The sequence below is a fragment of the Marmota monax genome, unplaced genomic scaffold (genome assembly GCF_021218885.2).
Source record: "Marmota monax isolate L192 unplaced genomic scaffold, Marmota_monax_Labrador192_F-V1.1 WCK01_AAM20220418_F8-fsc00056, whole genome shotgun sequence".
Taxonomy (NCBI): Eukaryota; Metazoa; Chordata; class Mammalia; order Rodentia; family Sciuridae; genus Marmota; species Marmota monax.
In genome coordinates this window covers 2,214,000-2,227,191 of record NW_026695212.1, presented here as the reverse complement: position 1 = coordinate 2,227,191, position 13,192 = coordinate 2,214,000, and the positions used below count along the sequence as shown (strand labels likewise).

At 43.7% G+C, this 13,192-nt stretch overlaps 1 long non-coding RNA gene and 1 pseudogene across 1 annotated transcript; one reads left to right on the top strand and one right to left on the bottom strand.

Moving 5' to 3' along the window:
* The first annotated feature begins 1,341 nt into the window (after positions 1–1,341).
* On the top strand, positions 1,342–4,415 carry LOC124083900 (putative nuclear envelope pore membrane protein POM 121B; annotated as a pseudogene).
* A 6,315-nt stretch (positions 4,416–10,730) lies between these two features.
* LOC131423686 (uncharacterized) lies at positions 10,731–12,783 on the bottom strand. The gene is made up of 2 exons (XR_009225555.1): positions 12,747–12,783; positions 10,731–12,540 (listed from the first exon to the last, which is right to left on the bottom strand). It is a non-coding gene; the product is annotated as an uncharacterized LOC131423686 (long non-coding RNA).
* Between the last annotated feature and the right edge of the window lie 409 nt (positions 12,784–13,192).

Below are 13,192 nucleotides of genomic sequence, written 5' to 3'. Positions count from 1 at the left end.
GTCCAAGCTCAGGTGTGATGAGAAGGAATCCATACATGGGGACAGCTTTAAGGAAGTGTCAGAGCCCAGAGTGGGTTGTCTGAGCAGAGTAAGGCATGTTCACACATGGGGACAGCCCAACTCATAGTGTCAGAGCCAAAACTGGGTGAGGAGGACATCCACATGTGGAGGCCCATGTGAAAAGTGGTCAGAGACAGAGCAAGATGTCCATACCAGGAAGACTATGGCAGTGGAGAAGCAAGATCCACTACATATAGGCAAATAGATCAAATAGGCAATATGTTAAAGATAATTGAGTCTCCAACTGTCAGAGAAAGAAGTTACATATATGAACCCTGTGATATTGGTATCAGCCCAGAAGCAGAGCTATGGATGTGAACTTGAGGTTTTTTCCATAGACAAAACAAGATACAGAAGTAAAGACAGGTGTGCGTGCATGCATATGCATATGCATGCATATAATGTCTTGGAGAAATGGCTAATTCCAACAGGAAAAAATAAGAGAAGCCTGGCATACCTTCTGTCAAAAAAAATAAAGAAGTACTTCAGGAGTGATGAGGATGTGTCAAAAGGACACAGAATTCAACCCAAAAGAGATCCACTAGTCAAACTAGGGGACAGTTGTATTAATCAGGATTCTCTAGAGGGAAACTGGACAAAAGGGCATGTGTGTGTGTGTGTGTGGACAAAGACAGAGAAAGAGATTTATCAGACTGGTTTACACAATCAGAGGCTGGAGACCCTGGGAAATCAATAGCTGCTCAGTCCAAGAAACCTCAGAACAAGATGCTGCCCTAGTCCAAGGCTAAAAGGCCTAAAAGCCACTTGCGAAGTCGCTGATGGAGTTCAAGTTCAGACTAAAGAATTTGGAGTCTGCTGTCCCCAACAATGGCAGCAGTGAAGAAGAAAAAGAAGGAGGAGGAGGAGGAGGAGGAGAGAAGCACCAGCTCAAGAAGACTTGAGCTTGTGGGTGTGGGAATCCCCTTTTTTCTTTTGGTTCCACCCGGACCTCCAGCCTATTGGATGGTACCATCCACACTCCACTGGGGGCAATTCAGTTCATGACCTCCAGGCCAGTCGTCTATGGAAACCCTCACAGACACACTCTGAAGTGTGTTTACTGAGTCTCTAGGTATTTCTCAATCCAATTGAGTTGACAAACAAGAAGACCCATCACAATGATTAAAGCCATCTCAAGAAAAAATTATAACAATGCATGATAGCCCACCAAATAAGCGGGAAGAAAGCCATAGGTCCATGAAGATTTAATTAATAAATGAATAAAGCGGAAGTTTGACAATAGTGGGATATTCACATAGTTTCAAAGTATTTCCCCCCAAAATGTTTATTATTACAAGTAGCAATGACACAGAGTCTCCTGGTTCTGTCCCTCCACGAATCTGCTGGAGTGGCAACTACTATGGCCCCTTCACTTCTGAGGACACCCAGCCTTCTGGTCTCTCTTGGCTCTTCACCACCAGGGCCCCTGCTAGGCACCTCTTCAGCCTCAAAATCCACAGCCACTTTCTTGGGGATGGTCCCTGCTTCCTCCACAGCACCAATAGCTGCCACCACGTCACCTCTAGACATTCAGTCCGACACATCTGCCAAAGCCCCAAGCCCACCTGCCTCCTCCCCTACCCCCAAGCAAGGTCTGCTATTTGGCAGTCAAAAGGCATGCCCTCTGACCCTTCCTCCCCAGCTGCCCCCGATATGTCTTCTGCTTCTCCCATGTTCAAGCCCATTTTTATGATGCCGCCTAAAAGCAAGATAGAAGGACCCTTACAGTGCAGCCCCTCCATCACAGCCACGGCCTCTTACGGCTCCACCATCCCCATGATGACCAGCACTGCCACCCCAACTTTTTTTTATTTTATTTTATTTTTATTCTAATTTGTTATATATGACAGCAGAATGCATTACAATTCATATTACACATATAGAGCCTGATTTTTCATATCCCTGGTTGTATTCAAAGTATAAATTCATACCATTCGTGTCTTCATACATGTACTTAGGGTAATGATGTCCATCTCATTCCACCGTCTTTCCTACCCCCATGCCGCCTCCCACCCCTTTGCCCTATCTAGAGTTCATCTATTCCTCCCATGCTCTCCCTCTCAACCACACTATGAATCAACTTCCTTATATCAAAGAAAACATTCGGCATTTGGTTTTTGGTATTGGCTAATTTCACTTAGCATTATATTCTCCAACTCCATCCATTTACCTGCAAATGCCATGATTTTATTCTCTTTTATTGCTGGGTAAAATTCCATTGTGTATATATACCACATTTTCTTTATCCATTCATGTACTGAGGGCATCTAGGTTGGTTCCACAGTTTAACTAGTAGTGTGAATTGTGGTGCAATAAACATTGATGTCGCTATATCCTTGTAGTATGCCGTTTTTAAGTCCTTTGGGTATACACTGAGGAGTGGGATAGCTGGGTCAAAAGGTGGTTCCATTCCCAGTTTTCAAGGAATCTCCATACTGCTTTCCATATTGGCTGTCCCATTTTGCAGTCCCACCAGCAATGTATGAATGTACCTTTTTCCCCTCATCCTTGCCAACAGGAGTGAGATGAAATCTTGGAATAGTTTTGATTTGCATTTCTCTAATTGCTAGAGATGTTGAACAATTTTTTTTCATATATTTGTTGATTGATTGTATATCACCTTCTGAGAAATGTCTATTCAGATCCTTGGCCCATTTATTGATCGGGTTATTTGTTTTTCTGGTGTTTAATTTTTTGAGTTCTTTTTATACCCTAGAGATTAGTGCTCTGTCTGATGTGCAAGTGGTAAAAGTTTGTTCCCCAAATGTAGGCTCTCTATTCACCTCACTGATGGTTTCTTTTGCTGAGAAGAAGTTTGAATCCATCCCATTTATTAATTCTTGATTTTAATGTTTGCACTACAGGAGTCTTATTAAGGAAGTCAGGGCCTAATTCGGTAATGATGGAGATTTGGGCCAACTTTTTCTTCTATTAGACTCGGGGTCTCCGGTTTAATTCCTAGGATCTTGATCCACTTCGAATTTTGTGCATGGTGCCACCCCAACTTTTAAACCCATCTTTGGTGACCTTGCCAGCTCCCTTTTTCTTCAAGTCAACAACTGCTGCAACTGCTACTGCAGTGCCAGCTGCCCCTCTCTTTGCTGGCCTGGCCACTGCCACCTCGGCCATGGCTTCCACCACCAACCGCCAGTGCATCCACAGACTCTGCTTCCAAACCTGCTTTTTGCTTTGGGATCAGCAATGTCACCAGCACAAGAGCAGGATGACCAGTAGCATGACCCCCACCTCTTGGCCCTTCCCCTTTGGGGTGCCCCCAGCCTCTGCCGCAGCTTTGCCCCAGCCATGGGCTCTGTATTCCAGTTTGGCAAGACCCATGCCATGCCGACAACCACAGCAGTCACTACCTTTGGCCAATCCCTGCCTGGTACTATTCAGACAGCCACCACCACCAGCAGCATTGCTGGCTTCAGTGGCTTTGGCAGCTCCCTCACAACCTCAGCTCCTGCCACTACCAGCCAGCCCACACTGACTTCAGTAACAAGACCACCCCGCCTTCAACTTTCCCTTTGGCTGGAGCCAAAGCCCCCCTCCCAGCATATCCAGCAGCCACCCTCCAGCCCACATTTGGAGTTGCTGATGGGCAGCAGCAGGGGTCCACCAAGCCAGCCCTTGCCCCACAATTTGGCAGCTCTTTCACTTTTGGGAACTCTGTGGCCCCTGTCCCATCTGCAGCCCCAGCACCGGCGCCAGCGCCATCCCAGTCAGCCTTTGGCAGCTCAGCGCAGTCAGCTTTTGCCTTGAAAACCACAGCCTCAGCCTTCAGCACTCCTGCCAGCACACAGCCAGGCTTTGGTGGTTCCATGGCCATTTTCTCTTTTAGTGCAGCCACCACCTCTGGCTTCAGAGCTACCACCCAGACCACCAGCAGTGGGACTGATAGCTCAGTGTTTGGCAGCTCAACTCTGTCCCCTTTCACGTTTAGGGGATCTGCGATCCCAGCTGCCAGTGGGGACTTCAGGCTCAGTGTGGCTGCCCCAGGCCCCAGCTCTACTTCTGGGACATTCAGTTTTGGAGCTGGACAGAGTGGGACCACAGGCACCGCTACCCCTTTGGGGGGACCCTGAGTCAGAATGCCCTGGGGAAACCCAGCCAGAATACACCCTTTAACTTCAACATGGCTGACACACCTGAGAGTAAATCTGTATTTGGAAGCACCTCCATACCCACCTTTGGGCAGAGCACCCAGGATGCTAGAGTGGGCACAATAGGCAGGCAGCAGCCTCTCCTTTGGGGCATCCTCAACACCCACTCAAGGATTCACCGGAGTCAGGTATTTCAGATCAGCAGCCCCTTCATTTTCCACTGGTGTGGGATCCAAGACCCCAGGGGCTTGACAGCACACCCGAAAGAAGTAGCCTCTGTCCCTGTCCCCATTTCCCTACCCTTGCCCGAATCTGGACCTCAGCACCTTCTAGAAATAGCCTCTGACCCTTCGAGTTTCATAAAACAAAACTACCCTAGATCTCTGATTTTAGTGACCAGGATGGTGGTAGCATTCCTGAGGCCCTCTCTCTTTTGGAGGAAGTGGAAAGGGGGCAGATGGTGGCAGGGCTGAAGCCCAGATAACTGTACTTAAACAGTTGCACTGATGAGGCTGGAGACCTAAAGAAACATCTGTGCATACTGTTGGCTCATTTCCTGACTCATTTAGTCAGGTGTCCTCCTTTCCCACCTTTTCCCAGAGAGCCGGCCTTGCCAGAGAGTGTGGGATGCACCCATTTGAATCTCTGGTTACATTTCGTGGGATTGGAGAAAATAGATTATCCCTAATCTTGACTCGCTTGGCTAGGCTATAAGTGGTTCTCTTCCTCAGGTCCCTTTCTAGGACTCTTATTTCCCCATTTCTTGCTGCTTTGTCCCTCACTGGTCCCCTGCAGGATTTATTCCTTTTTAAATGACTTTGGATCTAGCTTTGCCTTGGAGACCCCAGTGGGTGTTGCTCCACTGCCCTCCTTTGCCCTGCCAAGCCTGACTCAATTTTCCTCTCTAGTGCTCTGCCAGTTTGCCCCCTAAAAGCTTGATGGCTCAAGACTGTTAGTCTAGCAGAGCCAGGGGCAAGACCCTTGCTCCAGCAGAGAAGCTCCTGGAACAGGCAGGATGCCCACCACTGCCTTCAGCTGCTTTCTGCCACCTGCTGGCCTCACGGGCCGTTGTCTGCCTGTCCGGGATTGTAGGCTCCATGCCTTGTGCTGTGTTACTGTCTGAAGCCCACATCAGTTGCTCTTCGAATCAAGTTTGGAGGAAGAATTGAATTGTATGTGTGGTGGCATGTTGGTAGTGCTGGACTTAACTGTCTCAAGTCTCCTGGCCTGGCTAATTCAAAGTGGCACCACTTGAGGGCCACAGTGCTGGCTCCTGAGTTTTCCAGTGGTTTTAGACTAAGGGTTGAGAGCCCAAGGGAAGGGACCTTGGAGAAGCAAAGACTCTTTCCTCCATCATCTCTCCCACCTCCCTGACCTCACTAGGCAAGGCAACCCCTAGTATGTCTGACCTACCCCAATGCACCATTCCTTGAAGTTGTACCTTACTTCTTTCCCAAATAGGGCCCTCTCCAACCCTTCCTTCCCCTTTTCTCTCCTGGTTCCAAAACCATACTCCCCAGGCCCCAGAACTTTGCTGCCATGCCCATCCTCTTGGGGAGAAATATGAATGTGTGCATCTAAATTAAAGTAAAATATTTAAACATTTTTTTAACAAAATACAAATTTACTTTTGTATTTAAGTTAAATTACCTATTAAATTCCTTCAAGCTTGGTTTATTGAGGTGGTTAAGTATAAATGCTGTAGACTAGGAATTAGCTGTATAGTTAGGTTATGCCTGTGTGAAGAAGGGGTTCAAATGCTGTCCCAGGCAGCTTTCCTGAGGGATTGGAGCGCCTTCTGGACGTATTATATAAATGTAATTCTTATTTTATAAATAATGTGATGTAACTGTAATCAGTCCCCTGCCCTTTGTGACTGAGGTTGAATGTCTTGTGGCAGGGGATGCTCCCACCCCAAGGAGAGGTAGGAACCTGTGTGAGATTGGCTGTGTGCCAGGCTGAGGAAGGATCCTGGACCTCAAGTCTCAAATACCTGTTAAGATTGGAGGAGTGGGGGTGGGGCACAGGTCTGGAGATGAAGTTTCTGCCTATGCCCAAATGTAAGGTGGATCCTCTCAGTTTTAGTCTGAGCTAGTTCACCTCCGCTCCATAGACAGGCCACACAGTCCAGGAATGCCTTGAAGCAGGGAGGGCCTGGCACAGCCTGGGCATGCGTGTGTACATGCCCTGGACAGAACAGGAGGCTGGGACATTCTGTTACAAATAAGGACTTAATTCCTGTTGAGTCTAGTTGGACTTTTTAGTATGAATGTGAGGTTTTTCTCCTTATGTCATTAAGAATAAAAAAACTGTGACCTAAAAAAAAGAAGTGATACAATGGAGAAACCAGACATATTTCACTTTCATTGAGTGATGCCAGTAAGCATGACTAGTCGTGGCACAACTTAAAATCCTGTGTCCTCTGAGAGAATGTGAAGAGAAACATGCCTCGCTTCTGTGATTCCCTACCAAATAAGAATGTCCAAACTCTAATCTTAAGAAAACAGCAGAGAAACTCAAACTGAAGGTTACTTAACTTAAAAAAATGGTTCATAATCTTTTAAATTATGAAAGTCTAGGAAAGACTCAAGAGCTGGTGTAGACTGAAAGAAGCCCCAGGAGTGTGATAACTCATTGCAATGCATGATTCTCAACTGGACCTTCTTTTTGAAATAAAGAACATCATTAGGACAGCTCATAAACCATAAGGAGGCCTAAGGTTTTGATGGTAGTTATGTGTCCCTGCTAATTTCCTGAATCTGATGGTGGTACTGTGACTGTGTGGCAGAATGACCTTCTTGTGGTACAATGGGCACTAGAGTATTCAGGATGAGGGGGCATCGTGTTAACAACTTATTCTCACTTGGTTCAGAAAAAAATTTTTGTGTCAGCATTGCCAATTTTGTCTAAGTTTGTGATTACTTGAGGAAAATATTTAAGCATATATTTTTTTAAATCAGGACAAATATGTCCAGCAGCGAAAACAAAACACCTGAGAGCAGGGGCCCCTGGAAATGTCAGGGTGTCTAGCTGCTCTCTCCTCAGTGGTAGGAAAGCCCCACCTGGGCAGTTCTTTTGGCCCTTCCAAGAGCAGCTGGGCCTTTCCACTACTTCTGCTTTTCTCCATCATGAAGCGTTGGTCCAGATGATTCATATTTGTCATTAGCAGTGGTTTCTCTAGGCTTGAAAATTTATCCTATGCTTAAGAGAATTTAAAACACAAAAGGCCAGGCACCTGTTCACTGAGTTTCCTTGCCAGGGAAATACACTGAGACATTGTCACCAGCTGACATCTGTGAACTGTGTGTCCAGTGGCTCCTTATTCAAAGCCAACATTTCTGAAGGACAACAACAGATGGTTGGAGCCAGGACACCAAAGAAAAGCAGTTCTCTTTCTCTTTCCCTTCATATTTATTAAGAATCGCTGAACGATTGCGTCTCCCCAAAATTCATACAGTGAAACCCAAGTCCCCAGGTTCATGTTGTTAGGAGGTGGAGTCTTTGAGAAGGGTTAGATCATGAAGGTGAGGGTTTCATGAATGGGATTAGTGTCTTTAGACACTAATTGGAGCTCTCACTCCTTTCCATGAGATAACACAGCAAGGAGTCAGCTGTGTGTGATCCAGGAAGTCAGCCCTCACCAGTTGCTGAATTTGCTAGCACCTTCTCTAAGACAATGATTAGGAGGCAGACCTTGTGCTCACATCAAGGGATAGAGCACTGAATAAAAGCACAATCCCTCTCCTTTAAAAAGGTGCTTTTAAAAGAAAACTGTACTTTTTAATGGAACTATAATACACACACACACATACACACACGCACAAAGATCATAATCACACTGCCCAGTAAATTTTCATAGACCAAACACACCTGTGTAACCAGGACTCAAATAGGGGAGGGGAGGGGAGAGGTGGGGAGGGGGGAGGGTGGATGATGGGAAAGGCAGCGGAGCACAACAGACACTAGTATGGCAATTTGTAAATCAATGGATGTGTAACTGATGTGAATCTGCAATCTGTGTATGGGGTGAAGGTGGGAGTTCATAACCCGCTAGAATCAAAGTGTGGAATATGATATGTCAAGAAATTTGTAATGTTTTGAACAACCCACAATAAAAAATTAAAAAAAAAAAAAAAAAAAAAAAAAAAAAAAAAAAAAGTTTGGACTCTGAATTGAGAAAAAAAAATTTATAAAATAAGAGAAAAGCTGGTGAAGCTTTCAGATATTTTGATTAAAGAATAATAAATTCTTTAAGATAGGATATAAATAATATTTAATAAATTTCATCTGATGAATTGCACATGGTTTGATTATGTTCTCACTTAAGAATTCAAACAGTAGTATAATGTTCCCATTAAACCATAAGTTAGGAGTATAAGAAGGTCCCTGGTTTTGAGAAATGATACCTCTGGCATAAATATCTGGGAGATAGTCACATTTGGACAAAACCTTCAGATCAAACCAACCAGTTAAGATGCAGAATTTAAGAGTTGTGATAAATGAGTATGTTAACTGGCATATATTTCACTGCAAGGAACAGAAATTTTGATTAATGTAGTGATATAACAAAATTGATAATAAGGCATTTATCATTTGTTCAACAAAATTTCAGAGGTAAACGATCCCAAGACAAATGACATTCCTCACCTTCTTCAAGGACCTGGGGTGTGCCAGCTTCCACATTGCTTGCCTAGGCTCTGTTTCTTGGTCCAGTTGGTCAAAGCTATTGAACATGACCATCCTTCTACTTGCAGAGAAAAGCTGGGAAAACAAATGTCTGCCTTTTTTTTTAGTCTTTCTAGAAGCAGGCATAAAAGGGAAGAGAGAGTCAGGAAAGGTTCCTCCATAGCCAGCTGACAGTATGTGATACTGAGTAAAAACCTTTACCACATAAATAAGAGGCATGTGTCTACACAACACAAATACATGTGTATATGCTCATATGTGTATCTCATATGTAAACACAGGTGTAGTGTTCGGATATATGAAAAATTTCTACACATTAAAAAGAAAAAAAATCAGGTAACCCAATAAAAAAAGGCCAACTGTATAAGCAGGTAGTCACTGTGAGTATAAAATGCAAATGGAAAAACTTATTAAAACATATGTAATCAGTAGAATTCTGGGAAGTGAAAATTAAAACAGGAATAAGATATTTTTTTACCAATTAGGTTGGTAAAAATGTAAAGTTTGTTACTCTCCAGTGTTGGTTAAAATTTAAGGAAACAGGGAAAAAAAAAAAAAAAAAAAAAAAAAAAAAAACAGTACCTCACTAGCGCCCAGAAGCCTCCTTGTTCTTTTCAACTCCAGCCAAGGTCAACCATTCTCCTGACTTTTAACAAAGCTCAATTTTGCTGAAAGTGGTTCATTTTTAAAGGCAATTTAATGGAAGAAAGCTAAGTACTGGTTCTTCCAGAATGATGGCTGTTCCTCCTGAGTAACCGGAATCACACAGTGCTAATGTGATCTCCCTGAGTGTGACCGAGTCTGCTCCTTTGTAGTACTGAGTTGCTGATTAATGGGTGGCAGTTTGAGCTTTGCCTGGTATGGACCTGGTCAGTAATGCTGTATGAAAGCATCTGAGCAGGGGTGCTGAATACAGAAGCCGGCAGGTAGTTCCCACTGAAATCCAACCTCACTCCTTTTGTCAAAATAGATAGATGCAACATGGCGGGATTATGTATGTTCCTTTCCTGCCAGGGCCTAGTGGCAGCCCTGAGTGTGAGAGTTATTTTGAGTTGGGAAAATGAGTGGAGTGCTGGTATTGTGAGTTTTATCCATGGATCCAATGATAATTCATGGATTTTCATGTTTTTTTTTTTTTTAGGAGTCCCCAATGGAGCCCAGTCCCTGGATCTTTCATTCGAGGCCTTCAGGGATGCCTCTCCAATTTCCTATAGTGCTGCTGCTCTCATGGGGTTGCTTACTTGTGTCAGTAGATTCCAATTGTTTCCCAGAGACTCTCAAATGAAAGTATCCTTTTATCTAACATAAAGGTGGAGGGAAAAAAAAACAACAGGTATATATTTTCATCTAGGCCAGCTAATGTATTCCTCATGATTTTAAAAATTTGTGAGCCATTGGAGAGCTGCCAAACCCAGAATTATGGAGTCCCTCTCACTCTGGGGGTTGCCCAGGGGGTGAAGTCCATTCCCTCACCAATTCCTTCCTCACATCCTCCTCACATTCCTCTCATTTTGACCTGATCATCATTTCTCTTGTCTTCTTCCTTCCTTCCTTCCTTCCTTTCTATTCTCCCTTACTCAATTATTGTTTTAAGGCCTCCACTTGAGTCTCATTGGCAGTCATATGAGGAATAGAAAGAAAAGAAGAAGACATATCCTCAGAAGAGGAGGACGCATGCGTGATAATATATGCCACATGCCTTTTATCAATGAAAACAAGAGACATGCTACACAGGAAGCTTTCTTCATAGAGTTCTCCTTTGGGAGAGAGTTTTTAAGGAAGTTGGCAGGAGGGATGACTAAGGGTTACCTCGGTGGGGTAGAATAAGATTGTTTCAGTCAGCTTTTCAACACTGTGACCAATATAACCAATAAGAACAGCTTAGAGGAGGAAAGGTTTATTTTGGATTATGATTTCAGAGGTTCAGTCCATGGTTGGCCAAGGCCATGGCTCTGGGCACAAAGTGAGGCAGAACATCATGGCAGAAGAAAGCAGCTCAGGACATGACATCCAGAAGTAGAGATACCTGCTCACTGGGGACAAAATAAAACCCCCAAAGTAAACCCCCAGTGACTTATTCCCTCCAACCACATCCTACCTACCTACATGTACCACCCAATTAATCCATTCAAGTGGATGAATTCACTGATTAGGTTATATCTCTCTTAATAGAATCATTTCACCTCTGAACATTCTTGCATTGTCTTACACAAGAGCTTTGCGAGGACACCTCATATCCAAACCATGGCAAAGGTAAACATAAAATAAACCTCTAGAATGTTAAATCGGAGTTTCCAGAGCTCAGAGGATTCTGATGGATCATCTGACCCAACACTCTCATTTCACAGATTAGAAAATATGTCCGGAGATGCTATTTGATTGTCCGCAGGAGCCCACACCCTCAGTCTTCTAATACTGTGCTCTTTCCTTCATGATTGTTCTTGTAAATTGGAATAGCACACATACCAACTTCATCTTAGGTGTCCTGCTTGAGTGGCAAGCCCAAGCAAGTTGAGAAATTAAGAATCACAGTATTATTTATAAGAGTATCCATCAGAACTTATTCCAGCCTTCAGAAAGCACAAAGGAAACCTCTTCTCTACTACCTTAAATTAAGGGCGGCACATTTAGGGAGGTTTCCCTAACTTACTTGTTTCTGGGGAATCCAATCTTTTCTTCTTCTTGTGGTTTGTTTGATATTCATTATCCTCTTTCATCCCCAATGATCCCTTTCTCTCCCTCCCCCTCCTCCACCCTCTCATGCCACCCTAGTCCCATGTCAAATCCCAAGAATCTTAAAGGGAAATATCACAGTCACCAAGAACTTATCATTGTCACCAAGATTGATCCCATATGGTGTCTACAAAGATGAAGGGTGAGGCCACAGCTTTTGCATTCTCCACAGGGATGATGTGGGAACATGACTCCTTTTTGCTCTTCATTTCCCATCTCTGAGATGAATTCAGTCTGCTAGACCCAAGAATTTCTCCTCCTCTGGCTTCGATAGAACTTCCAGCCGTACTTTTTCCATTTCTTCAACTGCATTTCAAGAGCAGCAAAATTCAGAAGTTTGAAAGGCTTAAAAAACATTTCATCTGATCCTGTGCCTATGGGATTCATGCTCTGATTTACCTTTGAGTCCTTGCCTAGTCTTACTAATTCAATTGTCCCTTTTGTGTCAATAAATTATATTTGGATTTTTTTTTCCTTTAGTTTGTTTCATTTCCAGAGTGGAAGAAATCTCATCTTGGGCTCTAATAACAGTACCATCACTAATCTAATATTTGTTTCCAAAATGTCTGAAGAGGTGTCTCACTTAGCTCTTACCCTGCAAGCTGGCCTCTTGGAATGTCAATGAAGATTTAGAGGAGCTTCTGCCATTGGCCATGCATCAGTCTAGAGTCTGAATGTTTGCTCCCCAAATGATATGTTGCAACAGAGGTAGGGAGATCCAAAAGGTTACCCTTATATGCTGGAGATGCTGGGCGAGGTTGGCATCCAGTCATCCCCTCCCACATGATCTTGGTGCCATCAGTTCCTGAAGCATCTTATCCTCAGCTACGAAAGGGCAATTATTGAAGTAATATTTTGAGATTGTTTCTTTTAAGGAAAGAAAGGTCTTACTGTTTGGCTTCTTCCCATGATCTTCATTGTTTGGCAGATTGTGTGTAGAGAAGCCAGGAAATTCCCACTGCAAAAGAGAAGATTTGTCCGGCTGTCCTAATTGCTTACCCAGTTACCGGAGTGTACTGCTCATGCCAATGGCCACATTACAGAAGAGCCTGTTAGAAATGGACATGAAAAGAGAAGGGAAAAAGAAACATAAAAGCAATTCTGCTCTAGTAAATGGCTTCATAGCATTCAAAGAGGGGAAAAGCAAACAACTCAAAATACAACCTTACAATGTGCTCAGCAAGAAGTAAACTGCTCACTGGGGGCCTTGGGAACTTTGTTCTGATGCAAAGTTCAGTTATATACTCAGCTAATGAATTACTGGAGCCCAGGCCATCCTGAAGGAGAATAAACACTCTCATAGAGAGCAGCTCCGAAAGAAAGATTTATCATGTATCTGATGGATTTGCCACATGTCAAGAAAGATGTACTTTAATTTCAAGAATTCTTTTCCTCCCGGCCACCCCACACAAAATGTGTAATTGTGGGGATGGGAAAACGTCTGTAACAATTTTAACATATGTAAGATTGCCCAAGAGGTGTATCATGTTTACATGGTTTCAGAATTTCATTAATCCACCTTCTAGGAATGTGATATTTTACAGATTGTACTTGTGTACAATACAAAGACAGACAGCTAATTTTTAACAGACACTGAAGAGCAGTCTCTT